The 21,384-nt window shown below is 39.7% G+C and overlaps 1 protein-coding gene and 1 long non-coding RNA gene across 17 annotated transcripts in view; one reads left to right on the top strand and one right to left on the bottom strand.

Annotated features, from left to right (window-relative positions):
• The window catches only part of LOC309508091, a 348,495-nt gene extending 331,021 nt beyond the window's left edge, over window positions 1-17,474 (bottom strand). The window contains exon 1 of the long non-coding RNA XR_014209375.1: window positions 16,188-17,474. This is a non-coding gene — a long non-coding RNA (uncharacterized lncRNA). The remainder of the gene's footprint in view (window positions 1-16,187) is intronic.
• nfixb (nuclear factor I/Xb) overlaps window positions 1-21,384 on the top strand; it is a 168,923-nt gene that overhangs the window by 53,328 nt on the left and 94,211 nt on the right. The gene's annotated exons all lie outside the window — the stretch shown is intronic.

Here is a 21,384-nt window from a genome sequence, read left to right as displayed (position 1 = left end):
AAGAATGCCTTTGCCAATATTTTTATAATAAGAAACAATATAATGACAAAGACTAATAACACAATTATTGTTTAATTTAATGCATTTTGTTCATTTAGTTTTTATGCAAATTATTTAATTATTTACTAATGTATTTATTTTTCTATTTAAATGCATTTATCTATTTATTTATTTATGTAGTTATGTATTTGATTAGGGTTAGGGTTGTGGTTTTGTTGCATTTGCAAGTATTTATTTGTCAGATGCACTATATGTTGGTCACCATATTGGTGGCAGTTCCAGGGAAAAAAACAGAAATAGACACTCGCAAACAGCACAATATTATATCTGCAGCTATTTGCAGACAGCTCAGACGTTTAGCTATTATCTGTGCACTCAGAGTATATGAACAGGCAACATTTGACGATGGTTTTTCTCCTTTGTTGTGACACAGAGCCATAATTCTGTTTGTTGGCAGGGGCGCTGAGAGAGATTTTGTTGCCCATGCCGAGTTTCCCTTTTGCACCGCGTGGAACTGAGCGTCAGTTAGCCGGTTCACCATGCCGTTCTTTTCCTGTTTAACGGAATGCCAGGACTCAGATTATCTCCTGCTGACCCGGCCCAATCTCCTGTCTTAATCCGGACGCTATTAAAACGGCCCGATGGCTCATTGTTCCGGCCACATCCGCTTTGCCACATCCACACTGATGCAACATAACTGCACCGTTTGTTCACTCTCCTTAAACGCCGACAGACCCTGTTTCACGAAGTCTGTATTTTCTACAGATTACACTCAAAGCAAACACTTGCGTGTATTTCTCGACTGCAGTTTAAAACGGCTAGAGCAAGCTGTGGGAGCGCCTGCCAAAAAAACAGGCCTGGTTTAGATCACTTCTGCTTTTGCTGTCTCTAAAAATCAGCGTTTACATTTCGGCCCCGGCATTCGAACAACAACACGTACTGTGGTATTTGCGCGCTGTAGGTCAGGTGTTATAAAGCACGATTTGTGTATAATTTACACTTCAGGTTCTGTTTCAACAGCACATGCTGGACAAGCGGCCGTTTGGTGGTTTATTGAGGAGATGCGTGTCGTATCGCCCTTCGGGAGCGATTTAATGACGTTAAACTCTGCAAAAACGCGCTGGTTAAATACCTAGGAGCACGATGGCGTAATTACGCTCAGTCTTCTGGTCGTGCGCCGGCTGTATTAATGATGATGATTAATGGGAGTTGTTGACGAGCATCTCAGATCGACCGTCTCGCGCCGCTCCCCAAAAAAAAGAAAAAAAAGTTTGTGTTTTTCTTGCGTTTGTCAGAATGATGGATGCTCTCTCTCGGGTTAGTCATCGCTGGAGCTCACCACGTCATGCGGCTTCCATTATCGCGCAGTCATGATAAAAACATGTGCCTGCTCTCATCTCTAATCGAGCTGTGTCCAGCTCAGACAAGCCAAGTTCTGGAGTCAGACGGCGGCTATACAGATCTGGGTTGTAAAGACGAGAGAGAGAGCCGTACACGCTGAAAGGAGGGGAACTAATGCTGGCCTTTTCCTTTCAGAAAAGGAAATGGATGTATATAGTCGAATGACAATAGGCTCTTAAAGTGCGGTCAAGCGTTAAATCGCTTGTTTCACAGCGAATCATCCATTCAGGATCGTTTCCACAGCTTTCAGAGGTGTTAGAGATATCAGAGAGGTGTTGCGACTCTAGCGGGAGCTTAAAAATAAAGACTCTGCTGACTGTTTAAATTAATAGTTACATTTATCAGTTTTTTTGCGACGGTTTGGGCATCTCTTCAGTAAGATTGGTCTCCGTCAGACCTTTGGGCAGCTGTGTTTCTTCTTGGCTGGTAAAGAAGGTGTTGTGGAACAGATTCCCGCTGCTCCAGGCTTTAGGCCCATAAACCAGACCGACAGCAGACAGTCACCCGCACTGACCACTGACATGACACTTTATTCACCTTTACATTTCATTTCATTTGATTTGGACCTGGATATAATTTGGAGTCTTTTTTAGCAATGTGATTGAGTTAGTTGGGTCACATTCTGGAAGCTGGTTTTCCTGTGTTTATTGTGTTTGTGAGGGAGAGTTTGTTAAATTACAGGTGCTGGAAAAATATTCCATTTGGATTTTGCTACTTTTTAGCTGTTTTTTTGTTTGTTTTGTTTTTATGTCATCAGAATTTTTTTTTAATCTGTATGTTATAACTCATTTGTTTGGATACTAGAAAATGGAGAAAATGCTAAAATATTTACTTTAGTGCTGGCAGGAAAAAATCCACACAAATAAAACATTATTGTAATTTTCATAATATCAAATATAACATTTTTATTCTAAACATATTAATTCTAAAAATAACTTTTAATATTAGTGTTCATAAAATATTTGTTATTTGTTAATACTATTTTTAATGTTTTTTGAATAAACGTATTCATGAGTCTAATGATTTTGTTTTCAAATCTTCCATTTTGTCAGCAAATTTATACATTTTTAAATTCGTTATAATAAAATAGAAAGCAAAAAGGCATGAAACATCATTTAAATGACATTCTAGAATATTTTATTGGTGTATTTGTAATACGTTATTTTTTTATACTTTTTTTGCATATCATATAATTATCTTTGCTTTATTTTTGTGTGTAGGTAAAATATACAATTAATAATTTCTTTAAAGATTTTTACAATAGTTGACTCAGCAATTATGTGTGTGGAAAACACAGCATATCAGATGATATACATTTATTTATTAATTTGATGTAAATAGGATGGAAAAAAAGCATGAGAAATGTAGTGTGTGTGTGTTTGTGGTTCAGGTATTCCTTATGTTCACTACATTTTGTCTCACATGGATAGTAAAACCAATTTTATTTTATTTTTTTATTATCTTTTTTGGTCCTCATGAGGAAAACAGCTTACAAATCATATAATCATATATCATAACATATATCATGCTAAATGATATTGTTTTGAAAGCATAAAAATGCAGAAGGGTTAGGGGATAGAATGTACAGTATAAAAATCATTGTCTAATAGAAAAAAATAATCTACATAATACATGAAAACCCAACGTGTGTGTGTTGTAGTTGAGTTGTTTTTCCTCTGTTTTAACACTCGTGATCTCATCACCAGGAGAGAAAGTCAAAAATAGCAGAATTCAGAAGAAATCTATAGATGAGAACAAATGGCGCAGCTGAAATGGAAAACAGGAGAAATGTCGGAGGAGGAGAAGGATTGACTTTGGCTCGCACTGCTTTTCTTTACGGCCTTTCGTTTGGATGAAACAGGCCAATAAATCTTGCAAAGATTTAAAACCATATACTGGACACACAAACATACAAGCAAACACGAGGAACAAAAAACACTGTTAACCAGAGATTTTAATATTCTCTGGCAGTTTAAAAGAAATAATTTCAACAATAACTACACCAAAATGAATCCTCCTCCTTATCAACCATTAATTATTGTTAATATAACTATTTGCATTGTAGCATTTGTTAAAACGGAGAATAGAACAGCGGGCAGAGAATAAAGACGGAGTAAAATGCCAAGATGGAAACAAAAGCCGGTCTGCGAAGGGAACTTCGGCTGGTGTGTGTGTTTGGCACTGCCGCACGGATCTCAGCTTTTCAAATCACGCCACACGCTCTGCCAACATCCCTCTCTCTTTCCCAGCCTCTCCTTCCATTTAACCCGCTTTTTCAGGCCCTATCCTCTGCTTTTCCCTTCTCGCCATCTCAACACCTCCGTCACAACGCCGAAGGGGAAAACAAGCCTCTACGCAATTCCGTATAGAAATACAGCTTTCTTTCGCATGTATTTCAGGGCTCGTTTTTTTCTTTTTTTTAAGCATTTCTCTTTTTCTTTTTTTAATGCTTCAGGAATTGGCCGCGGCGAACGATCCCATACGCTGCGATAGCCGTGTTCCAAATCAAAATGGAGAGTTTGGCAGCGCTGACTTTGGCTGCCGGGCGTCTGTCTGGGATGTTAGACGTGAAAAAAAAGACTGGTTCGATAGATCATCCGGCTAATCGTGTTTAAGTACATGTATTTTTACACCCAAATAACCCTTCACGCGTCACCCTGAACGGTCAAACTGTCGCCAGCCGAATTAAAGTGTGTTTAAACTTCTAAAGTGTGTCAGTGGAACCGGCTGAAGCTGGCATGAGTGCATGACACTTTTGACAAGCGGGTTTTACCAGATGAGAGTCACAGAGTTTGACATGAGCACTCATAGGAATGCCGTGTATTTGCGCACTGGCGTTGTTTATATATGGGTGTGTACGGCGTGCTATGAGTGACACGGCGGACAGGCTAATAGCGGCAGTCAGACTGAGCGAATAATGATTGGAAAATGAGGGCTATTATTGAAGTAGAGTAAACAGCACAGGACTCTGGTGAAAAGACCTCATTCAGCACAGCGCTGGAGTGCAGGGTCTTTCTTCTCCTCAGGGGTCCTCCTGCCGCTCTCAGAATCCGCCTTTTGTTCACCGCCGAGACGGACAGAGAGAGAGAGAGGGATGAAGCCCGCGCCGCGCTAACCAGACCGCCGTTTGGTCGTGTCCACGGGGCCGTTTCTTCACCGCAACAGTAGACGCACACAAACTGCCCTTATGAAATAAAAAAATTAATAATTCAGCATGGTACCTTTTGTTATGCAGTAAATCTGCTGATATGCAGAAATGTACCATGCTATATCGAATGGTACTGTTGCAGAACTATGAATTATACAGTGATGGTATCAGATGATAATGCCATGATAAAAAATGTTTGTGCCGCAGAGAAATTTAGTGTGTGTGTGTGTGTGTGTGTGTGTGTGTGTGTGTGTGTGTGTTTTACCATAGTAATACCTGCTGATTTGTATTTCCCCCTACAAAATTACCATTTTATACTAATACAACCTCCATGTTTTATTTCACATACCATGGTGATATAGTAAATATTTGTCCCTCTGGTTTGTTTTTACCTTAAATATTACGTTAAACTAACAAAAAAGTACCTTTTTTGTATATATTTAGTCACTTTTACCAATGCATGACAACATCGTTCCATTATAATACAGTAAATTTATGACCTGCTGATTTGTATTTCTCTTACAAAGAATTACAAGAATTTCCATGACGTACTAACAAAAACAACAATTGTATTGCACTATCATGTTTTTTTTTACATGGTACCACGGTGATAGCGTAAATATTTTACACAAGTTTGTTTATTCCATAACAAAAAATTTGTTACACTAACAAAAAAGTACCATGGTATTTTTTTTTTTTTTTTTTTTAGAACTTCTGTCCAAGTGTACCATAGTACTTTTTACTCTTACATAAATTTGGTACTACCATGGTGTTCTGTTGTTCATTGTGAACAGTACATTTATTTTCCTTACCAACATTTACTGTAGTAAATTAACAAAAAGTACTATGGTACTACCATGTTGTTGTTGTTTTTTTCAACAGACTTGCATTTGTCACAACATAGTGCCATAATATTAAAGTATCTTTATTTATTTATAGTTATTTACCTTGAAAATTACCTTGGTGTATTTGAAAAAGTACCATGGTTCAGTACCATTTTATATACAAGTAAAAATTAAAGCAAAAAACTTACTTAAACCAAACTTTTAAATGGTAGTGTTTTATAACATTGATGATAATCAGAAATGTTTCTTCATCATCAAATCATCATATCAGAATGATTTCTGAAGGATCATGTGACACTGAAGACTGGAGTAATGATGCTGAAAATTCAGCTTTGATCACAGGAATAAATTACATTTTAAAATAGATTCACAAAGTTATTATAAATTGTAATATTATAATATTTCACCATATTACAGTTTTTACTGTATTTTTGATCAAATAAATGCAGCCTTGGTGAGAATAAGATACTAATTTCAAAAACTATATATATAAATTTCCAATTTATTTTAGTCAGTCAGTTTTTATGACTGGTGGTTAAGGTTACCACATTTTTATTGTAGGAACATCCACAACTGAACAAATTTGTAAATGTTTCAGAAAGTTCTCACAATGCTTCAGGGCTGCGTGGCTCTGAAGAGTGAATGCTAATGTATGAATGTTTGCTTGGAGTCAGTGCGTGAGCAGGTTTTCATCTGTGTGAAAGCACATGCTTGTGTGTGTGTGTGAGTGTGTGAGTGCACGCGAGTGAGAGAGAAAAAAACGCATCAGGGCAGCTCAGGGGCGCGGAGTGTAAACTAGGTGCTAATGCCTCCTTTTGCCTGTTTTGTCAGTGCAAACGTTCTAATTAATGGGAATGGAATAAATAAATTAAGCGGCCACGTCTCTCCACAGCTGAGCAGAGAGAGAGAGCGAAAGACAGAGAGAGCGGCTGTGAATTTCTCTTCCTGTTCCACTTATCATGTTATGACCTATTAGTCCGGGCTTTGATGCAGAGGCTTTTGTCAACACACACAAAGGCAGCTTTATTCCGTCGGATTTATGAGGTATTCATGTAACTAATAAAATCATTTTCCTCCAAATTTGAATTCATTGTGCATGTAATTAACTTTGCTGAGGGAGCGCTAAAATATATGCAAGGAAAGGAAAAAGCCAGTGCTGGTTAGTGGTGTTTACCGAGTCAAGCATCACTAGTACTGTTACGTAGAGGTTAAGTGATTTGAAGTAACTCAGAACACCAAGTACTAAACTTTGTGTTTGTGTTGTGGTATGTTTCCATTGGGAATGCCTCTGTCCCATAATCCCTTGCATCATCCACAACCTGTACAGACCCCTGTTTATCCTGATACTTCTTGCCGTTCCAGTCTTTGCCTCTCTCTCTCTCTCTCTCTCTCTCTCTCTCTCTCTCTCTCTCTCTCTCTCTCTCTCTCTCTCTCTCTCTCTCTCTCTCTCTCACACACACACACACGCACACACACACAGAGGACGGCCAGTGCAGGTGCAGTGATTAGGGCAGATTTATTGTAGTCTCTTGCTCTCATTTAGTCTAATTTTATAGAGCCGCTTTAATTACAGTGCAGTCCTGAACCTCTGAACCTTACCTTCTCTGATGATAATGCCCCATTCACTCTCTCTCTGTCTCTCTCTCTCTCTCTCTCTCTCTCTCTCTCTCTCTCTCTCTCTCTCTCTCTCTCTCGGGAGGAGATTTTAAATACATCATAAGGTACATTAAAGGAATTATTCACCCAAATCGCCGCATATTATTTTCTTTCTTCCGTGAAACACAAAATGAGATGTTGGGCAGAATGTTCACGCTGCTCTGTGGATGGTGTGCTTTTAAAAAAAAAACCAAAAAAAAAAAAAAAGAATAATGAAAACAAAAAAACTGCTCAAAGCTGACGATATACTCTTAAAAATAAAGCTTCCAAAAGAGGTTTCTCTCAAGCTTTCGCACCGGAGGAACATTTTCATAGTTCCTATAACTATTGGCGTAAACATCTGCTTTTCGCCGTGTTCTCACCGCAGGAACAGATCATTTTAGCCATAGGAAAGCCTGTTGGGAGGACTAAATCATCTCTTACTTCAGAGTAGGGTCTAATCTAGCACAATAGGAACTACCAGTGATGTGATGTCAACATTTGAATGTGGGTAAGTTTCATAAAAAAGCAGCATTTTGAGCAAAAGCTGAGAAAAACAAGTTTTTTTCAAAGACTATGTCCAGATGGGATTCAGAACGATGATCAAAACATAGATGGAATTGATCTAGTCCATCAACACCCCTAATGCTTGCACAGTCCTGTAGCTCGTCCTGGGTCGACATTTCATTCAGTAACGTTAGGCAGTTTTGATTTATATGCTGTTTAATGTTGATGATCGCGTTATTTTACATATGATTACATATGATATCGCTTGTTTCTGCTTCTTCTTCGCCTGTGTTTTGATCAGGAGATTCTGGACTCTTTCAGTAGATGCGTAATAGCGCCCCCTTTGAAAACACTGAAAGCCGGAAATTTCCGTCATTGGCAGGGAAAGAGTTAACGGCATTTACCTGTCTCTATTGCTTGCTGTGTTGTTCTTTTCTCAGCCTTGATGATATGTAGCACTGTGAGTTGCCGTAGGAGAATTCGTCCTTTTTGCTTTTTCAATCACATAAATTATACGTACATTCCATCGCCATTATCACGAAACCCACGACACACAACAAAAACACAGCTATGATCACGGCATCCGATATCCTCCAGTTGCTGACATTGTTGAATGTCACGCTTAAATGACGGCAGGCTTACGTCACTTCAGAGTTCTTACTGTAGTTGCCATTGTTTTTGTTTTAGCAGGACTGTTGAATGCAAATTCAGCCATTCACTGCCGTATTTGCAGCACTTTTGTCTTATTCCCTAAATTTTTTCTGGAAAAAAACCTGAGGTGGGAAAGCAGAACCACTATTGATTTCAGTATTTATTTATGGACAAAAAAATTACAGGTAGTTGTAAGTAAGCTACTCTTACTGGCACTAATAGGCCTACTGGTTATTGGTGGGTTTTCAGTACAAAACAACACTAACATGCAGCAAATATCACAGGACTTTAGTTAATTCAGTCATTTTGGGCCGCAAAGAATAGAAAAAAAAGAAAACAAATCCAGTGAAAAGACATGTTTCAGACATGACTTGACTAGCATGTATATTTAATTGTACTTTGATGTCATTTTGTGCAGATGGAAGTTATGTTGCGTGTATGTGATTTAATCTCATGAATAACATGCATTTGGTTTAATTAACCCGCTAGCAAAGTGCTTCAGTCACATTATTGACTATGATTGGCTTTTTTGAGATAATCATGTTGTTTCAAGATTTTTTCTTATTCAGCATTTTTTTTGTTAGTGCATTAAAATCTTAACATATTTTCATCAACAGTTTCCTTAAAGTGATGATGAACTTCTGTACAATAATCGGATACAGTTAGTTGTTTGTCACTAGTTAATGCATTTTTAAATGCAATTTTTGATTGTTAAATTATTTTCTAGGGAGCTTAACTTGTACTTGAAAATTCTTTTAACATGACCCACATATAGATGAATAAAAATATTTTTATTTCAATGAGAAATCACTTTGACTGTTGTGCGTGATGTTCCTTGTTCTCCTAAGCGTGTCCTCCTGAGATTGTGAAGCAGCTACACGTGTTCCCTCAAAAGCACGTTTCCTTTCATTTTATCATTCTGTTTTCCTCCTCTCATCTGTTTTTCTCTTCATTCGACATCATCCCCTGTGACTCCTTGAACCAGAGATACAAGAAAACGTGTTGGTGCCTGTGAGTGTGTGTGTGTCTGTATACTGTATGTGCACATGTGCGTCAGAGTGCGAGACTAGGCCACAACAAACGACATCTGCAGATATCACATATGGGCATAACCATCACAGATCCCACACACACACTTCCCAGAGCAGCTGAACCCCTCTTCACACCTGATGCTGGGGGTCTGTGTGTTCCACAAACACAGATGGGACCCTGAACCTCTAGGACGGGCCTCAGACCGGGGACTTTCCTGGCTGTCGGTCCAGGCCGGTCGGCTCTGATTGTGGTTGTGCAAGTGCTTCTGACGGGCTGGATCTGAATCCACAGCTCCTTCTGCTTATCTGTCACCGCTGCCCAACTTCAGACACTACATACAGGCTTAATTTCAGATTTTAGAAGAACTCATATGCTTATAAAGTCTAAGAAAATAAGTATACAACAATTAGTTACGTTTCTCTAATTTAATTGACCAAGCAGCATTCCTAGAGTGCTGCTATCTATATAAAATAGTTATTTTTTTCTGTTGATGCATTTCCTTTTGAAACAAGGGCATATTTAAGAGCTTGACTTTATGATTTTACTTTTTTTTTTTTTTTTAAGCATTTTGTTTACATCACATCCTATCAAAACCAGCAAGTTTGACCTTACTACCATTGGTTGCAGGTCGTATTAGGCCAAAAAAAAAAAACTGATTTAAAGATTTGCCTCAATTGGATCTATCTGTCTTTCTGTCCATTACCTGTCTATTGTTCTATCTGTCATTATATAGTTTTATCTGTTGATCTGTTCATGAGGCCTATAAACTCCATCCATCGGTCCATCCAGTCATTCCTTCCGTCCTTCCATCCATCGTTCCGTCCGTCCGTCCGTCCGTCCGTCCGTCCATCCGTCCGTCCATCCATCCATCCATCATCCATCGTTCCATGCGTCCATCCATTGTTCCATGCGTCCGTCCGTCCGTCCATCCATCCATCCATCGTTCCATGCGTCCATCCATCCATCACCCATCGTTCCATCCATCGCTCCATGCGTCCGTCCGTCCGTCCATCCATCACCCATCGTTCCATCCATCGCTCCATGCGTCCATCCATCCATCACCCATCATTCCATCCATCACTCCATGCGTCCGTCCGTCCATCCATCACCCATCGTTCCATCCATCGCTCCATGCGTCCATCCATCCATCACCCATCATTCCATCCATCGCTCCATGCGTCCGTCCGTCCATCCATCCATCACCCATCGTTCCATCCATCGCTCCATGCGTCCGTCCATCCATCCATCACTCATCGTTCCATCCATCGCTCCATGCCTCCATCCATCCATCACCCATCGTTCCGTCCATCGCTCCATGCGTCCATCCATCCATCACCCATCGTTCCGTCCATCGCTCCATGCGTCCATCCATCCATCACCCATCGTTCCGTCCATCGCTCCATGCGTCCGTCCATCCATCACCCATCGTTCCGTCCATCGCTCCATGCGTCCATCCATCCATCACCCATCGTTCCGTCCATCGCTCCATGCGTCCGTCCGTCCATCCATCCATCACCCATCGTTCCGTCCATCGCTCCATGCGTCCGTCCATCCATCACCCATCGTTCCGTCCATCGCTCCATGCGTCCGTCCGTCCATCCATCCATCACCCATCGTTCCGTCCATCGCTCCATGCGTCCGTCCGTCCATCCATCCATCACCCATCGTTCCGTCCATCGCTCCATGCGTCCGTCCGTCCATCCATCCATCACCCATCGTTCCATCCATCGCTCCATGCGTCCATCCATCCATCCATCACTCATCGTTCCATCCATCGCTCCATGCGTCCATCCATCCATCACCCATCGTTCCATCCATCGCTCCATGCGTCCGTCCGTCCGTCCGTCCGTCCATCCATCCATCCATCCATCGTTCCATGGACGACATCCATCCGTTCTTCTATCCATCCAGTCGTTCTATCCATCCAGTCGTTCTATTGGTCCGTCCGTACGGCCTAATAATTACAGTTATGTTAATTTCTTTGAATATCAGTGTATTATTTTTAATTGAAAATGATGCTTTATATAACGACTCAGATGAAGCTCACAGTTCATCTACAGTAACTTGTTAGGGGCGGAGGAGCAATATCTGATGATGTGTTTGTGAGGTATGCAGCCGTTAGCATGATTGACTCAATTCTACTGAAATGATTTTCCAGAACTTTCTGTTAGAGCTTCTTTTATATCAGATAAGATACACATCAAGATAATAGAGTGCGGTACTGCCAATAGCTGAAAATAAATCAATGAAACAAATGACACTTTTGGCTGCCTGATGTGTTATTTTAGTGAAATGATCTGCTGTTGTTGTAACACTCTGGGAATGTCCATGCTGTATACAGTACATCATATATAATCTTTCAAGAGTCTTTTTTTATAGCAAGGTCTGTTCAGCGTTAAATGTTATACTGAATCAAGCCTTGCAGAATAAGTCATTGAAGATTTAGGGATATAAAGTGAGGCTGTTTATTCTGTTGTACACACACACACACACACACACACACACACACACACACACACACACACACACACACACACACACACACACACACACACACACACACACACACACACACACACAGAGAGAGAGAGAGAGAGAAGAGTAGATCTCTTTCTGGCCTACTTTTGTGGTTAGATTTTAATCTGTGGTTTTAGCCATTAAGAAAACCCAAAGGTTTTGCTTTTCCTGTGTTTCATTACTGTTTTTCTTTGAATGTGACTTTGCATTACCTTTTTTGTTTTGTGCAGAAAACAATTATTTGCTTGTGGATGGTTACTAGGTAGTTCCTAAAGTTTTTATTAATATGGAATCATGATTGGTACTCAATTTAATATGTAATATGTAAAAAATGTAGGGTCAGTAAAAAAAATTACAAAAGGTTTCTATTTCATGCTGTTCTTTTGAACTTTCTATTCTTCAAAGAATCATGAAAAAATATATGATAGTTTCCTCAGAAATATGAATCAGCATAACTGTTTTCAACATAATAATCAGGAATGTTTCTTGAATCAAATCATCATATTAGAATGATTTCTGAAGGATCATGTGACACATCAGTCACTGAGTTCACTGAAGAAAAGACTCAGTTCACTGAGTTCACTCATTCACTGAAGAAAATTCAGCTTTGATCACAGGAATAAAATACGTTTTAAAAATTAGAATAGAAAGATAGTGTAAATTCTAATAATATTTTACAAGATTACTATTTTTTTTTTATCAAATAAATGCAGTCTAAGTAGAAGACTTTAATAAACATAAAAAAAAAAAATCTTACTAACCCCAAACTTTTGTACTTTGTTTTAAAAATAAAAAAGAAGAAATATTTTAATATTTGAATTTAGTATCGGTCTTTATTGATATACAATTTTTTTGCTTATTTTAAAATGTAGATGCAAAGATAAAATAAAAAGGTTTATATCTTGCAATTGCGACTTTACAACTATTTATCTTGATATTGCTTCTTTATATCGTAAAGTGTGGCTTTGTCACAAATTTCTTATTTTACATTTTATCTCACAATTATAATTTTTATTGTTTTACTGTGAGGTGGAAATGTTTCCATAATCTTTTCTTTCTCATCATGTCAGCTGATCCATATTTCATACTGCACATTTATAATGTGATGTCTAAATCTGATGCATAAAAAACTATTTAACTTTTTAATGTGCTTAATGTCAATATAACTTGCTGATGTTGACATCAAAACACAATAAAACCTAGAATGAATAGTTGATATGCTACAAGTGAATTTAGGCATCAGTCATGTGAACGTCGAGCTCATTGCCGATTCTTATTGTGGTCAGATTTCTTGTCGTCCTAAAAGCAGCTGTGAAGCGCCTTGTACCGCTGCTGGTCTGTGATTATTTAGCCAACGCAGCCACAGAATTTGCCTTTATATAAGCTGTGACATCATGGTTGATGCTGACTTGTGATAGGACACAGTTTAATGTTGCAGAAATGTTCTCACAGTTACAGTTTGAGAAAATAAAGAAGCTTTTGTTCAGTCGCTCGCGTTGTGGTCTACTTGCATTCATTTTTGAGGGGGGAAAACCTCTAATTTACCCACAGGTGACACACAAAACCAAAGTAACTCAAGCAAAGTCTGCGTCTCTGTCTCTTTTCCCTCCTTTAATGTAATTTGATAAGCAAATGCAACACAAACAGTCTCAAATTACGCGTTTTTCCGGTTATCGAATCACTGTTACGGTTTTCGAACCTCGTTTGCTCTCTCTTTCTCACATTTACCAGTGCATTTCTCCCACTTTGCCTCTCTTTTTCTCCCTCGTTCGCTCGCGCGCTCTCCCTCTCTTTCCGCTCATTTTCAGCTCTCTCTGAGGAGTTGTCCTGGTTAGACCTCCGCTCGAAACGCTCGGCAACACAGAGGCTCTTTGTGGTTGCGTTCTTTCACAAGGTGTTTGTGAGAGAGAGCAGGATTTCGCTCCTGTACTCTCCTGCTCTCTGTGGTTTGCTCAGTAAACACTCGTGTCCTACACATGCAGTTCATCATATTGAGACAAAGCTGCTGAATCTCACCTTGAGCAGGCCAGATTAAACGCACACTTTCGTTTGAAATTCACTCTCTTTAGGGTTTCTCCTCTGCTTGACTTGGCCGTCTCCACCCAGGCTGCATTTGAATGCTCTTAAATACACACACACACACACACACACACACACAGATGTGCATATACGCATTTAGAGGTCAGCTGCAGCGGATGTGGCCATGGCCATGGTGACATTTTTTTAGGAAGACATCTGTTCGTGGACAAGCGTGTTCTCTTTAAGAAAGAGTATCTTCTACACACACTTTAAAGGGAAAGTTCACCCAAAAATGAAAATTCTGTCATCATTTACTCATCTGTCTTCTGCAGAGCACAAAATAAGATCTTTTTTTGTCTTTTTTCCCTATTGGGATGTATATCCAAGTGAAACGGCTTCTCAAACAGGAAAATTGAGGGAGGGACTTGATTTTGTTTATGTGGAATTGATTGGATGGTTGTGGTTTACTATTGGTGGATCTCATGTGAGTGACAGGTTGCCCCGCCCTCACACCAATAAACACATCATCAGAGAAGAGAAGAGATGTTAGAGGGAGGGGAAGTTATTTTGGTTAAAGAGTATGAGGGCACATGAATTAACAAAAATAATGATATACACATATATATAATTTAAAGGGATACTCCACTTTAAAATGAAAATTCTGTCATCATATACTCACCCTCATGTTATTTCAATCCTTTATGAATTTCTTTCTTCTGCTGAACAGAAAGGAAGATATTTAGAAGAATATCAGTAACCAGACAGTTTCTGGTCTCATTGACTTCCATAGCATTTTTTTTTTCCTACTATGGAAGTAAATGAGACCAGAAACTGTTTGGTTACTGATATTCTTCTAAATATCTTCCTTTCTGTTCAGCAGAAGAAATACATTTATACAGGTTTGGAACAACATATGAGGGTGAGTATATGATAACAGAATTTTCATTTTAAAGTGGAGTATCCCTTTAAAAGAAATCATGCACTATTCCATAATTTTTTGGGGGGATTTCATGGTGACTTTATGCATGTACAACGAGCTGCATGACTACAAGTGTCTGTGTTTTGTTCTTGCATAGAGTATGTTTCTGACCTTTGATGCATTGACACATCTAGACATGATACTTTCGGACTGCATTTAACACACACACACACACACACACACACACACACACACACACACACACACACACACACACACACACACACACACACACACACACACACACACACACACACACACACACACACACACACAGATGCATGCAGGCAGAAACACACTTGTGCTCCTCCAAGCCCTGTCATTAGTACAGCTTTCATGTGGTCAAAGGGTGGTACAGAGACCACTCATTATTCTCTTTTACAAGCACTTTCACTGTCCTCCTCCTCCTCCGACTCACTCACTCACTCTCTCACTCTCTCTCTCTCTCCACCAGGGTGTTGAAATGAAAGAATGTTAGTGACTTTTATATGAGTAAAACTGTTCTGCTGTTACACACACGTAGGTTCTCATCGAAACACAAGTGTCGCTTCAGGCTTTGTTCTCGGCGGTGACTGCGACCGACACAGGCTTTGTTTGTGTTCAGATGATGTCATGGCGCGTGACCCCGTGGCCTAATGTGTTGTATATTTCGTCTTAAGGCTCTCGTCATGCCGTTAAGAGCTGATCATGGGAAAGTGAACGCCACTGCCAGCCGCTGTGTTTTCCTTTCCTGATTTACATCCTTGCGCTTGTTTATTAAACACTAGAAATTTATTTCTGTTGCTGACCAACACTATAAAAACAGTAGAATCAATTGTGTTTTTTCAGAGAGGATAGATAGATGGATGGAGGTGAATGGATGGATGGGTGGATGGATGACTTTTACATTTCTGTGAATGACTGTTTCATTTGTGGGTGATATTTCACTCGCTAAGCTTGGAAATGATTTTACATTGTCTGGGTTTGATTTGTACGTTGTTTCCCTTCGCCATCATTAACTGATAAACTGGTTCTCTGCTGGAGACTTTCGAACTGTGTTTTGTGAGTCTGTGGCTTTGCTCAACTCTGTGTGTGTTTTCTAAAACTCAGAACATTCAGAGTAAAATAAAACCGTTATGATGTCAAATTAAAAAAGGATGTGTTGACTGACTGCGCTTAAGGAAATGAAAAATGTTTTATTTATTGTATGCATTACCAATAAACAAGTAATTTATCTCAACAAAATCCGTGTATCATTCGTTCAGTCGTTTTTTGATTTGAAGTGCCCCTATTATGCTATTTTAAAGTTTCCTAATGTTGTTTTGGAGTCTCCTACAACAGGTTTACATGCATCAAAGGTAAAAAAACTGTTTAATTTCCTCATAATATACATTTGCACATCACCACGTTTTTCAATGATTCTCAAACGACTCGTCAAATAGGAACCGTTTTCAAATTTTTCTACTCTTAACACTCTGGGGTCTGGGCTGTTTTTGGGGCCCTTGAGATGTTCTGACATGCCCTGACATTTGTGCTTTTTTCAGTTGCATATAAACATATTAATGGCAAAGGTGTAAATTCACTCTATATAGCACAAACAGGGCTACCATAATATGTGAGCCACGTGTATGTACATGTTTTCATTTTTGAGAGAATAATGTTTATGCGTGGTTATTGAAAAAACTAAAAACTAAAATTTCTGAAATAAGGCCACAAAACACATAGTAAATATGTGTCAATAAGACTTTTGACTAATTGATGTTCTCGCCTAGAGTTTTTTCTTCAAAATTATGTGAAAATAGTCTTGCTTTATCGTTCACATAAAACCATACATTGATTTAAATTGATGTAAAACAGGTTTTGCTTGGAAAGCCAATATGCGAGGGGGGCGTGAACGAGGAGTGGTTTACACCCTAGAATACAATGTCCCACCCACTCTGCATAATGATGAGCCATTCACTCAGGTGTGACACTGACTGAGCCACAATGCAAGGACAAAAGATATATTTAGAAGAAGACTCAGATTGACCATTTAAGATTTTGCTTACATCTATCTTGTAAATATGTTTTGCTATTTTATTAAAAAGGTTACAATTACAACAATAATTACAATTTCAACAATATTTCAAGTGTACTCTTTCTTTGTAAAAAAAAAAGATTATAGGCCTACATTTTATCTATGTGTTCATTAGTTTGAATATAGCCAACATTGGAACAGCTAACATCTTAGTTGATGACTTTATTTTTGACAAAAATAGATATAGAAATTGCTAAACAAAAGCTTATTTGACGTGGCAGTATATTCTACAGTAAAAACTGTACCCAAATCTAGTCAACAAGATGTTGTCTTTCATATTTCGCCTGACTGTAACGTTGTTTTCATGAAATATTAGGGCATATTGTTAATTTGCAGTTTAATACGTTGCTTATACAAATAGCCTACATTTTATTTCAACATATTTCAGTCGAATTTTCCTTTCCTCAGTATAGCAATGCAGTTTGCTAAAACATCATCATTCATTCACACACGCAATTTAAATTTAACTTCTGGCAAAGATGAAGTTGACGATAGGCTATTGACTCGCGATCTTCGCAGTAGGCTAGTGAACGCACCGGAGAAATGCACATTTATTAGGCTACATAGTTTTTTGTTTTGGATGGTTTTGTTTAGAACCAGCTTTCTGTAAATATATTTCAAATTTTTTAGACATGTGAGGCGAGTAGGCTACGGTCTGGTTAATGATGATCTCCAGTTCAAGCACCTTATTTACATTTACATTTACATTTATTCATTTAGCTGACGCTTTTATACAAAGCGACTTACAATTGCAGATATATGTCAGAGGTCGCACGCCTCTGGAGCAACTAGGGGTTAAGTGTCTTGCTCAGGGACACATTGGTGTCTCACAGTGGATTCGAACCCGGGTCTCTCACACCAAAGGCATGTGTCTTATCCATTGCGCCACCACCACCCCTATTTGTGATTGCTAGCCTATATTTACTTTAAATCCAGGAAATTTGTTAATGAAAAAATGATTAAAATTAAGATACAATTGATACAAAACGAAATTCGTTTTAAAGAAAGGATTTGTAGTTTCTGTTTTGAGGTCTCTGTGAAAGTTTGAAAGTCTTTTAGTGCGCTTTCAGAGCGCTCGCGTCCATAATGGAGAACTGTCACGTAATATTGTTTTTTCCTCATAAATGCGAACACGAAAAATAAAAGACAAAAGACTTTTAAGTAAAACTTACTCCGAAATTGTGTCCTCGGCGGAATTCGCTCTTCAAAATGCTGCCGTTTGTAGTCTGAGTTACAATCTTCCTCTGAGGAAACAACTTCCTCGCTGTCCAGAATCATCTGAAGGGCGTCTTTACTGGAGAAGCGTGCCATACTCAAAACGCGATGAACTATCAGTAAGTCTGATGAAGAAACTGTGTTTTTATGGCATTGATTGGGGGGCGTATGCGATGCATACTAGATCACCTAAACTATTTACCATTTGAATAGCGCCGGGGGCGGGGCGGCCTCAACTCATTATAGAGATAATGAGGCAGAAGGAAAAACGGTACCTCTGCTTGCTTTCAAACGGATTACATGAGTTGAAAACATTTGTTTTTTATATAAATTACTTCATTTAAAAGAAGAGATTTCAAGCTTCATAAAGACATATCTCACGTGTCTGTGTGAGAAGTATTCGGTGAGTTATTGTTCATTTTCGGACGCGTTTCAGAATGGACTACACTGACAGAGAGAAGACAGAACTCGCTTCGTGTTTATTTTTCTTTATTTGGCGAAAAGCTCAACACCTTGTTTTTATTATGAGTATACACAAAAATAATACACATTTAACAGAATCGATTGATGTACGAAACTCCTATGAAAAATCAAAGTCAACAGAGTATTTATGAGTTTATTTTACACTGATAAAAAAAAAGCGAGCTGGTATCGCCAGCGATACCGTAGACCTCAGGGGGTTAAAGCTGCAGTCGGCAAGATTTTTTTTATCATATTCTCTGAAACCGACACTATGCTCCGACAGAACAACATAAATCAGCCGGTTTTAGAAAAGAACCCGCGCTTCTACCTCCACCTAGAGCCTGTTATTTGTTTTGCAGAAATCCACCGCTCCTGGTCCTTCTGGTCCAATCAGTGCATGGCTGTGTGAGATCTGATTGTCAATCACAGTTCGTGCACGCCACAGATCCCCCCTCCCCCCTCGCGCATGTTACAATATCATATGCACAATCCTGAAGTTCGCAGGTGTATTGGATTGTACGAAGCGTGATGGCGGAGAGAAAATCTACTAACAAGCTTCCAATTCCTTGGTTATTGCTATCTATGGGTAGATTAGCCAGGGCGGCCTACCTCCGAGTCCATGGTGTTGATCGATGCTGACGAGACAGGCGCGTTCACAGAAAATCTGATGCACACGCACTGATGAGCACGAACTTGATGGGAGGGTGCTCTGTGGTTGTGGGGGAGGGGCATGAGAGTTGTAAACATTAACATTTTTGGCTAAGATTCCTCAATCTGCCAGACTTGCCGACTGCAGCTTTATTATTTATTATATATTAAATCAAAAAACGACTGAACGAATGACCCCCCACAGATTCAACAACCCTACTAGTGCAAACGCACCAGTCTTGTGTGTGGATTTGGTGATAGCAGGAGAGGGTGTGACTGTGTGCTGGTTCACACGAGGACGCGGGCAGGTAAATCCAGTTTGAGTTCTCAGCCCTTGGGCTCTGAATGTTCTCAGCAGGATCAGCCCTGTGTCTCACCTCTTCACCCTCCTCTATCTTCATCTGCTCAGGACCGCTGAGAGCTTGCTTGCTTTCTTTCTGTCTTGCTTGCCTGCTTGTTTTCTTTCGTTCTGTCTTTCTTTCATCTTGTCTTTCTTTCATCACGCCCATTACCATATCTGAATTTCAGCTCTGAATCATCCTCTGCGCTTGATACACAGTGATATGAACATTAACGATGGCGTCGGTTTTTCCCATAGACTGTAAATATGGACGTAGTGTCCGTAACGTCAATTGAGGTTTCTGAAGAGAATTTTTGAAGCTCAAAGTGGGCGGAGCCGGCCTTCGCCATCTTGGCAGCGCGGTACTCCCGGATAAACGAAAATGGGAAAAGAGGTGGGATTAGCTGAGGTGCCGTGATGCTAACAGACAGCAGACAAACGGCTAGTAGTGACAGCAGCCGCAATCCACCTGTCACTCAAGTGGCCACGCCCTTAATTATGGGGGGGGGGGGGGGGGGGGGGTATGTGATTGACTCTCTTTTGGAGCCTGTCTCTAGCGGCCAGTCGATGAATTGCAGTTTAAGTCACTTCCGTGTTGGCTTCAAGATAGAGACCGGAAGATTGACCGCTTGGTGTTTCTGTGCCAATTGCAATTGCAGTCCTCAACTTTTGGAAGTGCTTGCAGATTGGATTCACAGTGATGAAAACAGTATCTTCTTGACATGTCGACAACACGAACCAAACTCCTCCAGTCTCAGCTACATCTACAGTGTTTGAGGGTCAAAGTAGATGTTGTTCACGAGCAACAAGTGAAGACCATAGGCTGCCGTTATGCAGATTTGTTACATAACAGGAAGTGAGACTGGAATTACGGACGCCTTGCTTCCGCAGTTCAGAATCAATTCTTTCTTTTGCTGTGCACTTTGATCTTTAAAACTTTGTAGACCTTTTACGTCCACAAACAGCTAGATTACACACTACATGAGAAGTAATATTCGAAAAACCATAATAGGGGGACTTTAATATGTCGTGGATGACTTTGAACCTAGATCTGTATGCAGAGAAAGTCAGGACAGTTTGCCCCTCACGAAATTGTGTCCTTGTCTCAGGCCATTAGCGTGGAGCTATCACAGCTAACTTTGTTAGAAGCTAATTTTATTTTTGTTGGGAAAACCCCATGACCAGTTTAAAGTAACTTCCCATCAAGCCACGACTCTGTTGTTTGGGCTTGTTTCAATAGAAATGGCAAAATTGTTTACATTTTAAGATCACCTTTCTAGCATTGTGGTTCAGCCATCTCCTCAAGTTTTTGCGGAGTCTCTCAGGTCTCTGATTTTATTATTTTAGTGTTTGCTCCACTAATGTGCAACTGTAAACGGTAGAAGCCAGGATAGTATTGAATAATGATCTTGGGATTTTCTAGTTAACAGTTGAACGTGTACAAAATGTCTGTGGCCCAATCTGGAAATAATTAATTTTGTTATATCAATCAATGTGCCGATCATAACGGGCCCAGTAGAATAGCTCTCAATCAGTGCAGGAGTCTCACAGCATCTCCGACCCGGGGCGAGTGGTTTCGTTTGGCCCGGTGGGTCTCCTGAGGTCAGAGCTGTAGAGCTCACAAAGACACGAGGAATGCCTCGCGGCCGCCAACACAAACACGGTAGACTCGATTCTGCAGCCTCGCGGGACTGACGCTCCTGCTCACAGCGATCCACATATTACAGACGCAGGACCATATCATGTCAGATGTCCAGAAGGTCAGCGGATCTTCCTGGTGAGGTCATAAAATGAGGTTTATTGACCTTTAGCATCAACAAAAGCATGATTTCATGTAGAAAAGCCAAAATAGCACATCGGCCTGTTTAAAAATCTGAAATAGTGTTTGACTTTGAAGCAAAAAGTTAAGTGTTTTTAAACACATTTGCT

This window comes from Leuciscus leuciscus, assembly GCF_965113295.1.
Source record: "Leuciscus leuciscus genome assembly, chromosome: 1".
NCBI classification, from domain to species: Eukaryota; Metazoa; Chordata; class Actinopteri; order Cypriniformes; family Leuciscidae; genus Leuciscus; species Leuciscus leuciscus.
Note: the sequence above shows the minus strand (reverse complement) of the source record. Positions and strands in the feature narration are given on the sequence as shown.